Genomic DNA, 21,238 nt, shown 5'->3' on the forward strand with positions numbered 1-21,238 from the left:
TGAACAAGTATTTTTTACAGCGCTGTCGGCCTAGCCAAGGTGACGATCGCTTGCGCTTCGCCATCGAATCTCTTTCTGTCCCTCTATCACTCTTCCATATTAGTGCGACAGTGACAGTTGCGTTTCGATCGTTACGGAGCGCAAGCGATTGGCACGTTGGCTACGGGGCCTGTTTAGCATGGGATGTATTATGTCCCTTTTTTAACGTTGGGAAAATGCTTTTACGCATACCAGGTCCAGGGGAACCAGGAGGGATGACGGAATAACCAGTGGTAGAACTACCCATTATCTAAAACCACCAACCCAACCAAGTAGCGGTGCATCTATTAGGATTTGCATGACGGATCCGAAATGTATGGGAATATCCGCGGATCCGGATCCAAATCCGGATAATTTCATACATTTCGGATCCAGATTGCAAACCCTAGGTGCGCCGTAGGGTCAAAGACATAAAAAACCGGCCAAGTGCGAGTCGGACTCGCGTTCCAAGGGCTCCGTACTATAAGTCCGACCCACACTTGACTGCACATTTATAATAGGTTTTCCTGTCATCTATAGGTAAAGAACTATTTTGTGTATTTTTTTTTATTTTAGACCCAGTAGTTTCGGAGATAATGGGGGGGGGGGGGGGGGTTAATGGTTGGACAGACATACAGTCAGACAGACAGACAGACGCACGAGTGATCTTATAAGGGTCCCGTTTTTTTTTTCCTTTGAGGTACGGGACCCTAAAAATGTTCAAAAGACATACGAAGTTTTTAAATACATACTGCAGTTTTTACTAGAGATAAGTGATATATTTAATAGCTCAATAGTGTGTCGGTAACTTATAACGTATGGATGTAATGGCAGACGTCAGGCTTCGCTGGACACGGTCGGCTCATGTTTTCGAAAATATATTGGGGTTTGGATGAATGTGTGCTGGTATTTAATATTCCATGCTTGATACACTTGACTGAACTGGTGAACAAGAGGGATTGTTGATGCTACTTGCTGTAAGTTAATAAAAACCGGCCAAGTGCGAGTCGGACTCGCGCACGGAGGGTTCCGCACCATCAACAAAAAATAGAGCAAAACAAGCAAAAAAACGGTCACCCATCCAAGGACTGACCCCGCCCGACGTTGCTTAACTTCGGTCAAAAATCACGTTTGTTGTATGGGAGCCCCACTTAAATCTTTATTTTATTCTATTTTTAGTATTTGTTGTTATAGCGGCAACAGAAATAAATCATCTGTGAAAATTTCAACTGTCTAGCTATCACGGTTCGTGAGATACAGCCTGGTGACAGACGGACGGACGGACGGACGGACAGCGGAGTCTTAGTAATAGGGTCCCGTTTTTACCCTTTGGGTACGGAACCCTAAAAATGATTCGGTTTTAAATCTAGATGACAATTATATAACCTACGTATATAAAATATAAAACAATACAGTTCATGTTGTGCTCAGCTGGTTTGTAAACTAGAAACCTAGCTGTCACGTAGGCAACCAATAAATAATTTAGTCGTAGACTTAATAGACGTCTCGGATACGATATGAGACGATCAGTCGATCAATCGCGATTGATAAACAGACGTGCGTTTAGTTATTCCCCTCATTGCAAATGCTGCTTGAACTACGATTGATGCAATTTCAATCGATGATACAATCTTATTGGGTTCTTCGAACAAGATAAAAATGTAACAATACAAATTAATTATAGATAACATAGCGTAATTTTGATTAATTGCAAATGTATGAAGGCCATCTTCAATCACGTAATTACGATTGAAAATCACTTCAAGCTCAAGTATTTGAAAGTATTTAAATCGCGATTGATCGTCCGTCTCTATTACTGCCCCATGCCTATTTGTTTCACCTGAGTGACAATTGTATTCTAAATTCCGCTTCTGATCCTCCATATAAATCAATGAACTCAATTATTCAATTGCCACACTTTATGAACGTTACAAAATTCTTTACACCCAAACGTCAGCCAGCCACGCTTGAATGAAAACCTTCTTGAAAAGGAACTATCTACGAACAACATCCGTATATTGGTTGACGTTTTGTAAAACCAACGTGACCAACTAACCAAAACCACGCATGGGTCATTAGGCAGGGAATGACGGTTAGGTGATGGTTTGATTGATTTGAGCCGATCGTTTAGTTGTGCAACCGGGCCTGACGTAACTTGGGGTCTTGAATGACACGCTGTGGTAGAGGTTTATTGAATTGGAACTATTTAACCCTTAATTTGACTAAAACAGAATCGTTAGTTCAAAAGTTCCTTGACGCTCAATTGTTTATGTTTATAACTGACTAGCGACCGGCCCCGGCTTCGCAAGGGTTAACAAATTATACATAAACCTTCCTCTTGAATCACTCTATCTATTAAAAACCGCATCAAAAAGCATACATACATACATAGGGACCGACAGACAGCGGGAAGCGACTATGTTCAAGAGTTCAAATGTTCAGTATTATGGAGTAAACTAATTAAGTCTGCTCAATTAGGTAATCTTTAAAAGTTATTTTATTGATTTTATGTGATTAAGTAATATTTTTATAAGACTGAAAATTATAGCTTGTCAAATACCTCGTCAATGCCGCGTTTTGAAGCTAAACTTACTAGTGTCTTTAAAATGTAACCAAATCACTATTTTACTCGTATTATTAATTCACTCGATCCCATCATCTTATTCAAACCTATGGAAAATGGTAATAATTTTATAGTAAATATATAGGTATACGTTTTTAACCAAATAAAAAAGATTTTTTCAAATCCGTCTAGCCGTCTTTGAGAAATCGGGACAATTCCTATGAATTAAATGCCTTCTTCTTAGAAAAGTTTATTCAGTTAAAATAACTTTACACAAAAGACTGAAAAAGAACATAAGTATATTTTTTAAACGGAGTTTCTTAAAACTAAACATAATAATTTCTTCTAATTCTCATAAGACTCTATACAGAGACCAACACTAAGGCAATACGATTCTTAGGGGGTCACGGATGGATACTTCCACTTCATACAAAATGTCTTAAAATACACAAAAATAAAGGTCTTTAGGACTTTTTTAAAGAAAGGGTGTCGTGGTGATATAATGTTTGTCACGACACTCCAAGTTCCTGTCTTTCCGATGGTATCGCAATATAAAAGCACGAATGGGGTTTTCATGTTTTATAGGATGTGGAAGTGATTTATCTTTGGAAATCTTTGAATTGGCGAGTGTGGGGGGTGCTTTGAGTAAAGTATTATGGTTTGTACTTTTTCTTATTGTCGAAGTTTATTTATTATCTTTGTATGCGTTAAAAGCCCTATATTTTATGATTTTCTATGGTGGTCTGGATTTGGAAGACATGGTGACATGAATTTATAATATATTATTAAAATAGTTGGTCGGCAACGCGCATGTCCGTTCGGCAGCGCGCAATTTGACACTAGGTTAACGGTTTAACGGGTTAAACCCGGGTTAGTGGGGTGGTGCAAGAGTGGGCCTTAAGGGGTTAAGTCTGACGAGTTACCTATACTCCAGCGAGGCGATTATGAGAGTAGACCTCTTTTTTGTGATGTCGGAGGCAAATGAGTAGACGAATCGCCTGATAGTGAGCAACTACAGATGACAGGAAAACCTATTAGAAATATGCAGTCAAGCGTGAGTCGGGCTTAATGGACGGAACCCTTGGAACGCGAGTCCGTCTCGCACTTGGCCGGTTTTTTGGGTCTACCATCTCTCCGTCTATCAACTTTCATCCCTAACATTCTTTTACCTATATGGCATTCATCGCATATAGGGTTTGCAATCCGGATCCGGAATGTATGGAATTATCCGGATATGAATCCGGATTCGCGGATTTTCCCATACATTTCGGATCCCTCGTGCAAACCCTAATCGTATATGATCTCTAAGACCTTGGCCATCACTGGTTACGTAAATTCAAGGGCCAAGTGTAGAGCGGCCTTAGACATGCGCGTGCGTCGTTACGGCGGTCAACCGGCCGGAACCATACACTGACTGGTTTGGTTAACGACTTTTGGTTTTGGCTTCGGTTTTCTGGCTGTTTTAAGTTTTGTACTGATGCATATTCTTAGTAGCTAACTACTAAGTCCGGACCTAAGTCCGGGAAAATATTTTAGCTTGGTACCGAACCATACTTCTTCACGATTCATCATCTTTCTCGCGTTATCCCGGCATTTTGCCACGGCTCATGGGAGCCTGGGGTCCGCTTGGCAAACGAATCCCAAGAATTGGCGTAGGCAAACTTCTTCACGATAGTATAAGTTTTTTTTTAAACTTTGGCCAAAAAACACGGCACCTTCTTATTTCGTTACACTTGTTATGTTGATAAAATACACCAAGTTCTGTTACTTCATCTCAACTACATAGGGGTTTTCAACCACTCTGAAATTTTTAATGTTAATATAAAATAAAAAAACTGTTTGTTTGGGCACTCAGTCACTGGCAGGGTCACTAGTTGATTCCAAACAGCTTTTTCCAGTGAATCTTTTATGGAATCCATGAATGACACTGTGACAAAAATAGTACCCATATTCTCTATTGTGACAGCCACTAGTACTGTATCGACACCAATTCACACTCGAAACAATACGTCCATGTGAACTGCCTCTTATTTGCATATTGCTTTGTAAACTGACCACAACGTTACATTTGCAGCTGCGAAACCAATAATAACCTTAAAATCATCCTTCAGTTGTTCACAAAAGTGTAATGAGTGCTAAAATTTGACTTTCAGAAGTGCAAAATTATTTTGGTTCACAAAATTATCACTTGCCGTCAATTTGGCATTTGGCAATCGAATTGCGATTTTGATTCGTTGTTATTACGTGTTATTGTTGTTTTTTAAATTAGCACTAGTAAGTTGGTAATTCAAGGACCTATAACAAAATGTGTTCGTGTCATTAGATCGGTATTTCAGGCGTTAATGTCCATTAATGGTGTTCATGAATGAGGTTTTTGTCAATGTGCGAGTGTCGTCAGTATCTGATCTAATCAGCGATCATTTTTTGAATTTAGATGAGACTCATTCATTACTAACACTGGCACTGTGTTAATCATTGAATAGGCATAGGCATAACACCAATCGTTTTTTTTTGTTGACTAAAATATAAGCAAATGAGTAAGTAAAAATTTGTAGATCTTTTTTTTTGTAACCCAAATACAGCTTTTTTTCTTGAAAACGTTTTCCCCTTTGAAAGTCAATTAATATTGTTGTGGAGTAACGCCAGTGGACTGTAATTGGTGATGGTGCTATACTATCCCAAAAGAATCTAACTTAGCTTACCGGTGGTTTCGGGTCTGTTGCTGGCAGAGGCCTCTGCTGGGGTTTTCTGCTTCCTGGTTCTTTCTTAATAGGGAACACTTGATATCTAACTTTGGTTTTTACAGAATATTATTGAGAAATTAAGATACAATTCGAATGACGTTGGCGTATTTAGTTCGAGTTTTTTCGTAGACCCTTTTGTGTTTCCTAGGATATGGTGCATTTAGGACCTTATTGATTGGTAAGCTGATCGCCTTATTGCTGAGATGATAAGCATTTTTTTAGGTTTGACGAATTTATTTAACAATTATGATGATAATATAGCTAATAATGGAATCAGTCCATAACTCACCTGTTGCCGTACATCACTGCACAATGACGTCACATCGCAATATATGTCACGGCGTATTGTGACGTCATGATTTGTGTACCTAAACGTAAAGTATAAAATAACAGCTATTACCTACGGTGTAAATAAATACCTACTTACTTCAAATCGTACGTTTTTAGTTAAATAGGTTAAAAACAGAGGTTTGTAATGTTTTAAGGCAATATATGCGTCATACAGTAATGTATTAGACCTTCAAATGAAATTAACGTTACTTTTGTAAAGGAAATAGCAATTTTACAATTGGAACTAGATCGAGTGAATCATACAAACATTTTGGTATGGTTTGAACAAATACAATTTGACATAAAATACATATGGTGCTACTTTACCGCACTAATTAGTGCGGTATTTGGCACTTTACGTGTAAGTATATGTCGAAAATTTAAAGGGCCATAATGTGGCATATAAAAAACAGAGGAAGAGGAAGGAAAGATGGAAGTTTTTGAGTACCTAGATACATAAGTAATAATACTTACAGAGTAAGATTTCGTCAAAACACATCGGCCAAAGATCACGTATGAAAAACGGCTCCATTTTAAACAAATATCGGATTAACAAGAAACGCTCATTTCACACCAAATTCAAAGAAAACGTCGTGAGAACTGTGAAAAAAGGTGTTTTAATGTTAATTTTTATGGTCCTAATCAGTTGCTAATGTTAACACTTAATCTGACTGTTTGCGCCGTTAAAAAACCTTAAACGCTATCACTGTGTCTCATCATTAATTAAATTTGAACTTTATTTACATGATCGCAAGGTATATTTTAGTAGTTTATGAGGATGTAGAATCTGTTTCTAGTTGGTGATAAGATATTGATAATATCTCGAAGTTCAAGAGGAGTTTGCCGAATTTGTGAATTAATTATGAGCCATGATAGAACAGGTGTTTTGAGAATTATACGGTTTATTTAATGATCCATAAGGATCGTTATTTAGGTGACAGTTTTTTAATTATGTTGTTATTACTAGGTCAAGTAGGTCATTAAAGTATTGACGCAATATAAAAGAAAAGTTAAAGAGCAGCGACAGGATTATTAAAAGGTACCTTTGACAGATAAACTGAGACCAAAAAATTTCGTATTAATTGGTGATACTGGCATTATCTTATTATTATTAGTAATAAGTTTTTGTCATAAATTTCATTTTTGCTACAAGCTTTTATCGCTGACTGTACGTTTCTTTCCATAGGCAACTCTAAAGACAATTCTAAAAAATCCAAACACAATTAGGTTTCGTTGTTTTACCACGGAGTTCCCATGGCCACCTCCTGTCTCCGTCATCAGATCAGCTCAATTGTACCATAATATTGCATAATCTCCCAACATACATATGTAGGTATGCAAATTTTCATCTTCACTGGAACTCGGGAAGTGGGTATTTAACTTGCAAGATTTGACCCTAACAAGGTACATCGCAAGTTAAATAAAAACTTCGTATAGATTTTTAGTCATAGTCATAGGTATAAAAATAAGAATTTTTGCCTGAGATTCGATTTTGCTGTAGGGAATATTCTTTGTCAAGAACGTAAGAATGACACAACACGCTTTGATTGGAGTCAGTCAAACGCGAATAATAAAACCAATTTCTCACCGATAGATGGCGCTATCAAGTCATTCTCAAACTTTTTCCTCAGCACAACTTACACGCTATAACGAACCTTACAGCGTTGTAATAAGGGTGTTTACGTGTCTATAAATTATGTCTGTGTGTGTATAATGGCAGCGGAATTATGTCAAACGTCAAATTAGTTGTCTTCCTGCGCCGCCGTTTGCATTTTGTGCTACAATAGAATCGCTATTAAATGTGGATGGCTGTTTGTCACACCGTACAGTTTTGTCTTGTCTTGACAGATTTAGAAATATATTTTTCGACGTCACCGTTTGCCGTTTCTCCTCCTCACCTTACTCCTTTGTAATAAGGGGAAAAACGTAAACATGTCTTTGACGTCGACTGTACACAAATACTTACACAATCGGAAAAACACATTTGAAATTTCAATAATGTAAATGTTCTATAATATATTATTCTTTTAAAGGATAAAGATATGTCCACGTCACTCCTCAACTAATACCTAGTCATAAAAAATGTTTCTTCTGCAAAATGTAAAAGAAAAGTCAATTTAAATAACTTGTCTTCAAAAATATAAACTTAAACTTCCTTGCAATAAAAACTATTAAAGTGGTAAAAATACAAGTAAAGTAATGGAATTATCACCTGTTTTTAAAGTCAACTGTTAATAATTTGCAGGAAAAAAGAAAAAACAAAAAAAATATAGCCAGTCAAATATATTTGTCAGTAGAAAAAGCACGTTATTCAAATTTTCTATGGGACGACAACCTTTCGCGCCTACATTTTTTATATTTGCCGCTTTTTTCTACTGACGCAAATGCCTTGATAGACTTTAAATTACCTACTTAAATTTGTTTTTTTTTTTAACTAGGTCGCACGGTGTAACATACGGCCTTCTTACGCAAAGGCTTCGTACGACAAAGCGCTATATTGAATTCTATTGAGAAAAAACGTTCCACCGAATCATACCTTTGTATCGCTGTCACTCACCTGCCTTATTTCAGTTCAATTTCCCTATAATAGTGACGTCAGTCACTCACTCTGTTATTATGTGAAGGAAAGGGTGAAATTTATGTAAAAACGTTATGTAGGTCAATGTATTGTTCTATGATATTTTTTTTGTTTTTTTTTTTATACATATTACCACTGTCTCTTTAAAGCATTACTTTGCGCAAGCAGTAAAGGATGACTCACGTTAGACCGGGCCGCGTCCGGGCCGGAGCTTCCGAGCTTCGTTTTCTATGGAAAGCATCACGTGATCACCTGTCATCTGTCATAGAAAAGTACGCCCGGAAGCTCCGGCCCGGACACAGCCCGGTCTTACGGATGGTTTATCCTTAACTTAGTAACTATGGCAATGAGTGTCACGAAAAAGTAGGTTCACATTTACATATTCATCCAACCCACATAACATTAATAGTTTAGCCACAATATCTGATAACCAATACACGGCCATTGTCACATTTCCCGCTCGGAGCAATCATTGGTGCCCACCCGGCCGTGTCTAATCACTGTGAGCCTCTAGAATTTGTACACGAAAAGAGCAAGCAGGATCAGATGTGATATTGGTTTGAAAAAGTGTTGAAATTGCTCTTTAAACTGCCGTATTCTCTAACTACTTATATTATATCCAGTCACATGATTAATATTTTTCAGTGACCTCTATTATTATAATAAAATAAGGGTGACGGCGTTGTTGCCAAAATCATGTGAGTGGATAGTTGTCCACGCAGAGCGTATTAGGCTATTGGATTGTTATATTTTGTCTACCACTGGGGTAGGCTATCTATAGGTTGGGCCCTTAAGAATACTCAGAATCTTTCACATGTTGTCGTCATATCGACTACTAATCAAATGGTAGGTATGTTAGGCACCCGGTTTTTCTTAGTCGTGTCCTCATGGCTAAGGAAGAATGTGTTGCTGTTGCACTATTCACCAACGCTCTTCGAGATGTTCAATCTTTGTGGTGTCATTTGCCGATGTTACTATTTCCGCCCAACGCAAAGCGATGTTAAAAGTCCACTCCTCTATCCTCCTGAGACTAAATGTACAATATAATCTACATATTCGTGCAATCTAATTTGAACCTTTCATGAACCAAATAAAGTAGCATTTCTTTTGATTCATTTCTTTAAAAAACAAGCAACAACGGTTGCACTGCGGGAGTGCCGTAGAAGTGAAAACTCACCTCACTATGTTACCGACACACCGACCGATGCAAGGCACACCTGCCGAATGCACCCACGCTGGGCCAAATTAGCCACGGACTGGATCCCACAGGATGGATCTCGGGGCAAAGGAAGACCCAAACGGAGATGGTGAGACAACCTTGATGCATGATGAACCTGTGTGGAGTGGCGGGAGTGTGCATTGGACAAAGTCAAGTGGCGGGAAAGAGGGGAGTCCCTTGCCCAGCAGTGGGACACACTAATAGGCTAAATAAGGAGTGCTTTCTATTCTGTTGTTTCTTTGCTAGCATGTAATGTGGTGATATCGTTCACAGAACCACATGGATCCGGCAATACTATCCGGTCAATATTTTTCCATCACCATAATATGATAATATATTACCTATATTATGGGCAGGGCACATCTGCCGAATGCACCCAGAACGCTGGGCTAAATTAGCCACGGACTGGATCCCACGGGATGGATCTCGGGGCAAAGGAAGACCCAAATGGAGATGGCGAGACAACCTTGATGCATTCTGTGTGGAGTGGCGGGAGTGTGTATTGGACAGAGTCAAGTGGCGGGAAAAAGGGGAGGCCTTTGCCCAGCAGTGGGACAAAGAAAGCTAGTGGGAGGCTAAAGAAAAAAAAAATATCTTGCAGGCGTTTTAAACGAAAAGAGCCTTCTGTACTGTTGTTCTTTGTTAACAACCAATGTGCGGTGGTCACGGTTCACAGATCCATATTGAATGCGATCCATTGTATCGGCTGATGAGCGGTGATCAGCGCGTACGCAGCCCGCGCCATTTTGTTTTTTCAAGGTTCTTTTATCGAGTTCAATTTCTGCAATCAAGTTTCGGTTTGGATCAATAGCTGATTTAAAAAAAATAGCTTACCTTACTGCATTGTTTTGTATAATTTCATGAAGATCCCTTTACGTACCTATGTACGAGTAGCTATCAAAAATAGAAGGCGATTTAAATAACAGAACCTTCAATATTTTAGATTATGCATTGTTTGTGTACTGTTTTGAGTCATGCTTCATAAAGACTCGAAAAAGGACACGAGTCACTCGGAGGACCTGTAGAATTTTTATTGCAAATTCGCGTAAAACTGAGTCCAAGTCCTTTTCATTTAGACTCAAGAGACTCAAGTTCTTACTAATTCTAAAAGTCTTTTCATAATTTCTGTCTACTTCATAATAAGGCATTTCTAATTCTACTTATCGTTACTAATATTATATGTAAATGGGAAAGTAGCTCTGTCTGTCTGTCTGTGTTCCCGCTTTAAGCGCTGAACTGACCTAGATGAAATTTGGTATACGTAGGATAGTTTTAATCAATGATTATCATCAGCACACAGCCGAAGTTGTAGGTAGACGCTAGTCACTATTACTACATAGTATAAAACAAAATCGCTTCCCGCTGTCTATCTGTCCCTATGTATGCTTAGATCTTCAAAACTACGCAACGGATTTTGATGCGGTTTTTTAATAGATAGAATAGAGTGATTCAAGACGAAGGTTTATTTATAATTTGTTAACCCGTGCAAATCCGGAGCGGATCGCTAGTAATTACTAAATAAATGCACTATTATACACATAATTTAATGTTACCAAGAAAAGTCAAACACCATAACCACACATGTTTGCAACATTATGTCACATAAGTAAATACTATGTAGCAACGTGATCTAAGTCACGCAATGATTGCAGCAACACTATTGTATTTTGACAATAGTTCGTGTTTTCCGTCACCCTTCTGGCTTTGCGCCATATTTACTACATCGAAAACATTGCGTGTATGTCGTAATATGGAGGAATTATTGTCTTGACTTTGGTGACAGATTTATGCATAACATTGGACTTTCAAAACGAATTATAGAAAACTAGATTCTGCCAGCGACTTCGTCTGCGTGGAATGATCGATGTTTTATAAAACCGGTCAAGTGCGAGTCGGATTCGCGTTCCAAGGGTTCCGTACATTACCCAATTTTTAACAATGTATTTTTTTATGAGGAACATGAATGAAATGTCTTTAAAAAACCCCCCGGGCTTCCTTCCCCAGACTTCAAATATCTCCACACTACTTCATCGAAATCGGCTCAGTGGTTTAAGCGTGAAGAAGTAACAGACGTAACAGTAAGACAGACTTTCGCATTTATTAGTGTTTTAGTTTAGAGTGTTAGCGAAGGTCTCCGTTTCAGCTTGGACAAAAATGATATCGTATGTCCGGATGTCCTCCTCAATAGGTCGTATTGCTTAACCAATTCTCGTGAAATTTTAAGTTAAGGAATTAAATGGTCGAGTTCGTCGAATGGTCAGTCAGTTTCCGGAAAGTTTTCAAAATGGCGGAGCTATGGGAGTTCGCGAGGTCTATACCTGGAACAGAGCCACTAGTAATATAACTTTGAAGTTAGTGTAAAGTCATAGTCTAATAAAACATGGTCTTCTCTTCCCAGAGTGACACAAGCCTACGTCACAATAACATTGCCACTTTATATAGCGCTGTCGCATGATGACGTAGGCTTGTGTCAGTCACGCGGTCGGAAGAGAGTACCAGGCGGAGTATAGGTATTATTATACCATGTGTAAAGTTAGCTATGAAAGTCTCTAGGCACGTTAGGATAACACTATGTTTAACAAACACTTTAAATATGTAACCCACATTCATTGCTTCATTAACTTACACATAAATATTGTCTTCCCCGCCACGCCAGGTGAAGTGAAAACCTTGAAAAAGCTGTTAAAACATCGACGGCCGAAGATCTGTATCTACCCTCGCTAGCCGAGCGTGGTGGACACGGCCCAAGACGTCTTTATTACTAAATATTACTAAATGGGACGTGGAGAATTGGAGGAATATTTTTGGAGAATAGTTAGGGATATGTGTCACAGAATCATAATATAAATATTAATGGTATATCATAGGTAACGGAGCAAAGGGATTGTTACCATGAAGAAAGAAAATTCAAAATTTGTATTAAATTGAAGTTGTTTAGGGTCGGCAACGCAAGTGTTGTTGACGTCACCTGGAGTTCCAGGCGTCAATTGGCGACGATAACCGCTTACCATCAGGCGGGTCGTATACTTTTTTGCCACCGACATGGTATAAAAGTGACTATTTTATTATTAAATACTCCCCCTTCCGACAATTACCTACATAATTATAATTTTTAGTGATCTTTCTATTCGTTTCCATAACGCGGGTGATAAAGACTAAATATTACCGTCTTTAAAAGAAGCGAAGACTATTTCACGAATAAAAGCCTTAGGTTTTATTTTTTTGCTTGATATTAACAAAATTGGTTTACTTTACCGATAAAAATCAGTCCTTCCGATGTATAATAAACTATTTACCTCCCTCAAGATAAGATAGTCAATCAAATCGCCAGAGACAATAGAAACGTCAATTTCCTGACAAGAACAATGCTCCGAGTGTGCAAGTGTATTCGTTTTAATATAATTTTTATTAGCAATGTGTGCCTATCTGAGGCGTAATCGTCGCCAGTAATGATAGAAGTCTTCCGTAATTATTTCGAGCGACTTTGCGGAGAGTTGTGACTATGGAAGTGGCACTTTTTTTATGAAGGAGGCAAATGCGCAGATAAATTGGCTGGTGGTAAGCAATTACCGTCGCCCATGGATGACTGCAACATCAGAGGGGGTTACAAGACTTACAAGTTAGTCGACTTCGAGCAGACTTGGGACTATGGAAGCGCGCTATTTATGATATAGGAGGCTAAAGAGGAATTATAAGTGCCTTTAAGATGGGGGGTACACTCTCTTCTTGAAGGTTTGAAGGTGGTATCGATATCGTTCATTCCACACAGTTTAGAATAGAATAGAATAGAATAGAATAGAATAGAATAGAAAAATATTTATTCAGGCAACACATCATTACATTACAGAATAACAGAACAATAAACATTTGACATTACATAACAAAAATGTGAAACGAGAAGTATACAAAACAGTCAAAACACAGATAAAGATGTGAGGCTGAAATGGTCTCCACTCAGCAATGCAGTTAGCACGACTTAGCGTTGCCAACGGCGCTGGTTTTCTGTGGAGCCAGCGAGGTGTGCAGTGCGGGACAGCATACTGCGCGACTTGTACGTCAGTAGTAAGTAATAGTAGTTTATGAGTGAGATAAGATAATTAAATAACGTAATATGTTTTAAATAGGAGATACCAATACTTATATATTACAAAAAATATTATATATATAGAAGTTATTACATGGCGGTTAAGTAAGCATCGACTTTGAGGTTAAGGAGCTATAGTTAATACTGATGATGCCCTTGGGCAGCAATACCTTGTTGAGCCAATAGGTGTTTTTTCAGAATGGATTTGAACCCACTAACAGTCATGCGCATGTTTAGCAGTTCGAGGCAGTAAGTTTCTGTAGAAACACACAGCTGATGACTACCAACCATCTAAGATGGAAATGTTGTCGCGCAAAGAAGCGGCAGGGATAGTGTGATAGAAAATGTAGAGCGAGATTACTTCTCTACGCGGCGCCAAGAAGTCAAACCAATCTTAAACATACCAGGCTGCCGACAATTTGAGTCGCTCTCCGTAGGATGCGGTAGAGAAGGAAAAACTGGTAGGTACTGGCCCCGTAGACAACATGCCAAACGCTAACGCTACGTAGCGATCGAAACGCAACTGTCACTGTCACACAAATATGGAAGAGTGATAGAGAAACACAAAGCGATTCGATGGCGAAGCGATAGCGATTGTCAGGTCGCCTGGGGTGCCCCTACCCTCAGATGAGAACAGTATTCCATAATAATTATTTATGTGGACGAACTTAAGCAATAGGTACTGGTTTCTCACAGGATTTTCTGTAGATAGGACGCTGATCCAAGCCACATCCAGCCAGGGAGGCTCTTCACCACTATTTCATTACGGTAATCGTAATTTTTACGTAATGCCGCGATGGTATCGTGCAGATTGCGCCTGCGCCGCCCGCTGATTGCTAAACGCTGCGGCTTGCTGTACCCACGCTCGCAGCCGTTTCGATTATTAAACGTATTAGTGTGATGAAAATTAATTGTAACATTAAAAGTTACAAATTATTCATTTTTCTAGCCCCGTAAAAGTTAGTTTGCAAGTTTTGAAAGTTTCAAAGCTTAGGGTCGAAACTGAGAAGATTAAAGACTAACTGTAATATACTATAAACTAAAACGATTAACATGTAACCCTTTTTATTTGACCTTTTCACAGCGGTTTCGATTATTAAACGTATTAGTGTGATGAAAATTAATTGTAACATTGCAGATTTAAAAGTTACAAGTTTTACATTTTTCTAGCCCTGTAAAAGTTAGTCTGCAAGTTTTAAAAGTTTCTAAGCTCAGGGTCGTCACTGAGAAGATTGAAAACGAATTAAGTATACTATACTAAAAGTGATAATACGTAAACCTTTTTTATTGGACCTTTTGATAATTCAATGAAAAAGGTTTAACGAAAATAAGAAAGGTTTTAAAGTATGTCCTCGGGTTTCTGGATAAATGCTTACGGCACGCCGACGACCGGTCTGGCCTAGTGGGTAGTGACCCTGCCTGTGAAGCCGCGGTCCTGGGTTCGAATCCCAGTAAGGGCATTTATTTGTGTGATGAGCACAGATATTTGTTCCTGAGTCATGGTTGTTTTCTATGTATTCAAGTATTTGTATATTATATCTATCGTTGTCTGAGTACCCACAACACAAGCCTTCTTGAGCTTACCGTGGGGCTTAGTCAATTTCTTAAAAAAATGTCCATTAATCTGTCAGCTCCCACGGCTCATATATATGAGCCAGAACGCTTATGGTGACGTCATATTGTGGGATTCGACAGGTTAATATTTATTTATTTATTTATTTATTTATCTATTAAAAAAAATCTCAACTTCAATGACAAGATTCGAACTAAGACCTCTGTATTGATCATCATCATCATCATGACGTGCACATTTTCTCGGAAAAAATAATGATTTCAAAAACCACTAGCTTATAAGATTGTGTCGCAGTAAGTTCTAATTTAGTGTTGCGCGTACGCACCGCGATAAACACGATTAATGTTTGGATTCCTGTTCTTCTGATCGTTAATTCCGATATAACGACCAATAACAACGATAACGATAAACACGACGATGTCGTCGATAATATCGTTAGAAATATATGGATACGTACCTATTGGATGGATTTATTCAAAAATTTAAATCATATACATACATACAAAAATTTAACTAATAGTTAAAAATTACTTTTAGCAATTTATAATGACTGTTTTAATCGTATTTTTTTTGTTTGTAATAGATTTTTTGGTACTTTAATATTATTCGCGAGTTATATAGGTAATAATTATCTACAACAGTGATTTGTAAACACTATTGTTATTGCCACAAATTTTATATGCAATTGTATTTAGGACAATTAAGATTTTACATAGGTATATTATTTAGTATACTGGCTGTAGAAATGGATGATATTTGTTTTTTGGGTCCAGTAGTTACACACTAGTCTTGTAGATAATGGAGTATTTTCGTCATACGGGCAGAAATGTGTTTACATAATATCAAGTGACAAAAAATACAAAGTCTTACATTTTTGTCTTGAATATAAATGGTATTTTAATTAAATACCTTTTGTTCTCCGTTTTCAATTAAATAAAAATCAAACAGTATTTTATTTTCTTAAATATTAAACTGGCATATCCACACATTCCAAACCCAACTTACATTAACCAATAACGATAAAACGAATCGATACAAAACAATATGTTACCATTTAACCAATTTTATATTCCCATAAATTGGTAAGGGAGCTCCTTCGGTAATAAAACCGTATTTATTTGAGTTTTTTGTCGTTAAGTATCAAGACGTTTGGAGCCGACGATTAGATTCGATCTGCGGCATTTTTTGTGGAAATTTATTTTTATATCGATACTGGGAATGTGGATGGTTTAATTAGGAGTTGTTTACATTTTAAAGAGTTTGTTAAAAAAAGTTTGTTAATACTTATATAATTAATTTCGAATAAAATAGATAGGTACCTCCTTATATGGATGTGTGCTATGTATTTCAGTATTTATTGTCGTCTAATACCCACATCACAAGCCTTGTTAAGCTTACTGTGAGATTTAAAGAGAGCTTAAGAAATAAACCAATACTGACACAATCCCATACAAAAAACCGAGTATTGATTCTACACAAGATAATGATTCACAAGCAACTCAAAACTTTGTGTCGCTTTCATGTCGCTTGTCGCTGCTATTGTACCCACACAAACAGAAAGAAACAAATAGTGCAAAAACTGAGTATTATGTGACACAAGATTCATGAGCAACACAAAACTTTGTGTCGCTTTCATGTCGCTTGTCGCTGCTATTGTACCTACACGAACAGAAAGAAACAAATAGTGCAAAAACTGAGTCTTATGTGACATAAGATTCATGAGCAACTCAAAACTTTGTGTCGCTTTCATGTCACTTGTCGCTGCTATTGTACCTACACGAACAGAAAGAAACAAATAGTGCAAAAACTGAGTCTTATGTGACACAAGATTCATGAGCAACTCAAAACTTTGTGTCGCTTTCATGTCGCTTGTCGCTGCTATTGTACCTACACGAACACTTCTTGAGTAACAAAATTACCATACCCCGTTCGTAGAAGACTGTATATTGATTGGCACAGCATAAACAAAGAATCCATAAGCAACACGAAACTTTGTGTCGCTTGTCGTTGCTATTGTACCTACACAAACACTTCTTGAGTCACAAAATTGCCATACCCCGTTCGTAGAAGACTGTATATTGATTGGCATAAACAAAGAAGCCATAAGCAACACAAAACTTTGTGTCGCTTTCATCTCGCTTGTCGCTGCTTGTACTTGTACTTACACGAACACTTCTTGAGCCACAAAATTAGCATACCCCGTTCGATTAAGACTGTATATTGGCACAGCATAAACAAAGAAGCCATTAGGGTCCAGACGGCACGATTTATGGCCAGGGGTGTCTTGGTGTAGGGTTAAAAACGGTGACTGTCGCTGGCGGTTTTGCATCTTTTTAGAATAAGTGTTTATTACTGTTAAAGGTATAAAATACGGTAAGAAATAGGTAAAGGGGTCCACTGATTAACAGTCCGCCCTACGATATCGGCCTGTCAGTTAGAACAAAAAGTTGACAGTTTCGAACAACTGACAGGCCGATATCGTCCGGCGGACTGGAAATCAGTGGGCCCCTTCAGTAGCTCTTACGTGGTCAGGTCAGACTGATCACGGTTCTGTCAGTTTTGCATCTTTTTAGTAAAAGTGACGTTTTTGTGTTGAAGATATGTCACTTTTGACACTGACAGATCGGATTGAAAAGTAAACAGCACTTATTTCGACGTGATGAAACTGATCACGGTTGTAAAACATGATCTAGCATCCAACTAGGGAACAGACCAAATTATATTAAATATAAATATTTTGGATTTTGAAACTCTTTTCTTGAATGTTCGAAGGTCGTTTCGGTTAGAAAATATCACAGGCGACATCACTTATGCTAATAACACCTACCAGGTGTTTGCAATCCCTGAATCTTGCCGTCGCAACAGCCAATCAACAATCAAAAAAATATGTTTTTTTCATTTATTAATTCTGTTATGGTACGATTTTTATTTTGTATTCACATTTTTTTTTCAGATTTCGATAAAACTTGGTAGACAGATAATCGAGTTTTATATTCTTTACATATATGTACCTATGATTTCAAGAAAACATAACTCGACGGGAAATTAAATTTTTGTCCCGAATTTTGAATCTAAACGAAGAACCCTTCAAACCAGCCAATTCTTAATCTAACAAAAAAATAAAATCGACAACAAAATTAAAATCGACCCTATATGAAACAAAAGTATCAAATTTACAATTTTTTTAGGAATGACAAAAACTCGGTATATCGGTAAAAAGCCGTTAATTTTTTTTTTAATATGTGAACAATCTATTAAAATTTCTAAGATGGGTTAGTTTCCAGCAATTAAATCCCAAAATTGCAATAATTCACGTACCCCACACCATTTCCAAAAACCCATTCTGATCGACCGGATTCCTTACCGTAATTATATGAACCCTTTTGACACTAAATTACGGCGTGTCGCAATTACTCTGTAATATTCGAGTGTCAGTCGTTTTATGGCTTTTACTAATTTGGGGTGTCTGTAAACATAGGTGGAGGGGGGAGCTTCGTGACTTTTGCATCTTCCGTTTGCTCTTGATTATTTTTGAAGTGAAAACTTCTTTTGCGGCGCTGGGCACTTTTTGAGGTGGGGAAAAAATGATAAACTCGAGACAGCGTAAGGCGATCACGTGACCGTAAGACGTAAGACGTAAGATGTCATTGAGTTTTGACTTCGGTCGGCACTCCCGGAGTGTTTTTGTATTACGTACCTACAGTCAACTTAATAATACGCTTCAAAAATATCTATCATACTACTCTTTGGATAAAAGCCGCTGCTATAGAGAGTGCCCTATGGAATTAAGTCGTTATTTTTTTATTTAAGGTTAGATAACCTTCAAAAAATTTTGATCCATGCATATTTAGGTAAGGGATGAATAAATAAAATATAAAAAGTTATTCAACTTTCAACTTTTTTATTTTAACTTAGAAGCGCTGGTAGCCTAGCGGTAAGAGCGTGCGACTTCGACTTGCAATCTGGAGGTCGCGGGTTCAAACCCCGGCTCGTACCAATGAGTTTTTCGGAACTTATGTACGAAATATAATTTGATATTAAATTTACCAGTCGCTTTTCGGTGAAGGAAAACATCGTGAGGAAACCGGACTAATCCCAATAAGGGACTTGTTTACCCTCTGGGTTGGAAGGTCAGATGGCAGTCGCTTTCGTAAAAACTAGTGCCCACGCCACATCCTGGGATTAGTTGCCAAGTGGACCCCAGGCTCCCACGAGCCGTGGCAAAATGCCGGGACAACGCGAGGAAGATGATGATAATTCAACTTTTAACTTTGTGGTCGTATCCGACATCCAATATTGGATTGGACAATTTCAAAACGCTCTTATTCGTATCGAAATGTATCTCATTGAAACCCAATATTTTCGATACATCACCAAGATAGTGTATCATATGGTAATGTAATATTAAAATTAATAGGCACATAACAAGCGATGAGATCATTAATATGAACCGTACGCGATTCCCATATATTCTCCTCCAACGTATACTTATTTTAATCTTCATACAAATTAGTTATGCTGTTTAATTTTATAAATATGTCAACAAGGTCATTTTTATTGGTCATTATGATTCGCTGTTTATCGGCGTTTTGCACTTTTAAATTAAGTTTTCAATAAGTTATTGGATTTACTGAGTTAAGTTATGCTAATGATGGTTTTGTTCGTTATAAAAATAATGAAAGTATAATTTAAAACTTAATCTTGTAGTAGGTACCTAGGTATAGTACCTACTTATACATATTATGTAAAGAATAGAGAACTCGATTATCTATCCACCAAGTTTTACCGAAATCTGTACGGCTACCATCAGTTTGGCACTGACATAAACGCCGTCGAGAACGTAATATACTTTCTATACATCTCGCTCGTACTCGCATATTAATGCAAACAAGATGTATAGAAAGTAAATTACGTTCTCGATAGCGTAAATGTCAGTTTTGACACTGTTAGTGACTCATGGTACGGGCTCTGAAAAAAAATCGAATACAAAATAAAAATCGTACCATAACGGAATGTTTATGTACTACTTAATAAATGAAAAAAACATAATTGTTTTTATTGTTGAATATTCGTCAGTGATTCTAATCGATATTTTCGTATCGTCTATACATTTTAATTAAGAAACCATCCCGAAATCCCTCAACAGATCTTGACCGTCAAACGCCCTACCGATAAATAAAAGGGGTTGATATTTATCGCCGAGTGTTTATTACAATGAAAATTATTCTCCTAATGACTTCCCGAATCTCCCTCGAAAATCCTATCGGCTATTAAGAGGGGGTGGTAAACCACCCCCTAGAAAAGACTCAACTTTATAGTAAAGTGTTTGGTTAAGGCGTTTTTGGGGATACATTTCGACCCTATGCTAATGTGGTATTTGCCGTTTACGTTGTCTGTTCTTAATACTTGGAGGTAATTTAAGATTCTTGTTTGTTTGTTTGTAATGTTTAGCTTTTAGCTACAGTCGGTGGTGGAAATATGCTTTTTACTTTCTATACATCTCGCTCGTACTCGCATATTAATGCGAACGAGATGTATAGAAAGCAAATTATGTTCTCGATAGCGTATATGTCAGTTTTGACACTGTCGGTAACTCATTGTACGGGCTAAGGTATCTATAAACTTCTAACCGTGTCAAAAGGAGATACCAGTTTCGCAAATCTTTTTTAGTATTTATTAAAAACATAATTTAGCATATTTTTATATCACTTGACATACCTACTACGTCTGATATGTTTTTCTTAGACATAAACCTACCGACGTAACCACAGACCACAGACGTAATGTCGCGTTCAAAACGTCAGGCCAAATCATAAAAGTAAGTGTACGCATGTAAAAAATTATAAGCCCAGTAACCATCCTAATTAGATCTAAAGAAACAAACTTGTAAAAATCACCATATTGCTTTAATTTAAAATCTAAAACAAGATGGTTATCTGTACCCGTAATCGATAAAGCGCTAGTTTTATTATGCTTATCTTAAACAGCTTCTGGGTTATCGGATGTATCTTTATTCAGAACGCCGAAACATCGAACTAACGATGTTGCACGGGTATCTTAAGTGGCTTGTTAACAGAATGCTACTTTTTTAGGATTCCGTATCGGAGTTGAAAGGATGTCTCATGTACC

Source organism: Cydia amplana, chromosome 19 (genome assembly GCF_948474715.1).
Source record: "Cydia amplana chromosome 19, ilCydAmpl1.1, whole genome shotgun sequence".
NCBI classification, from domain to species: Eukaryota; Metazoa; Arthropoda; class Insecta; order Lepidoptera; family Tortricidae; genus Cydia; species Cydia amplana.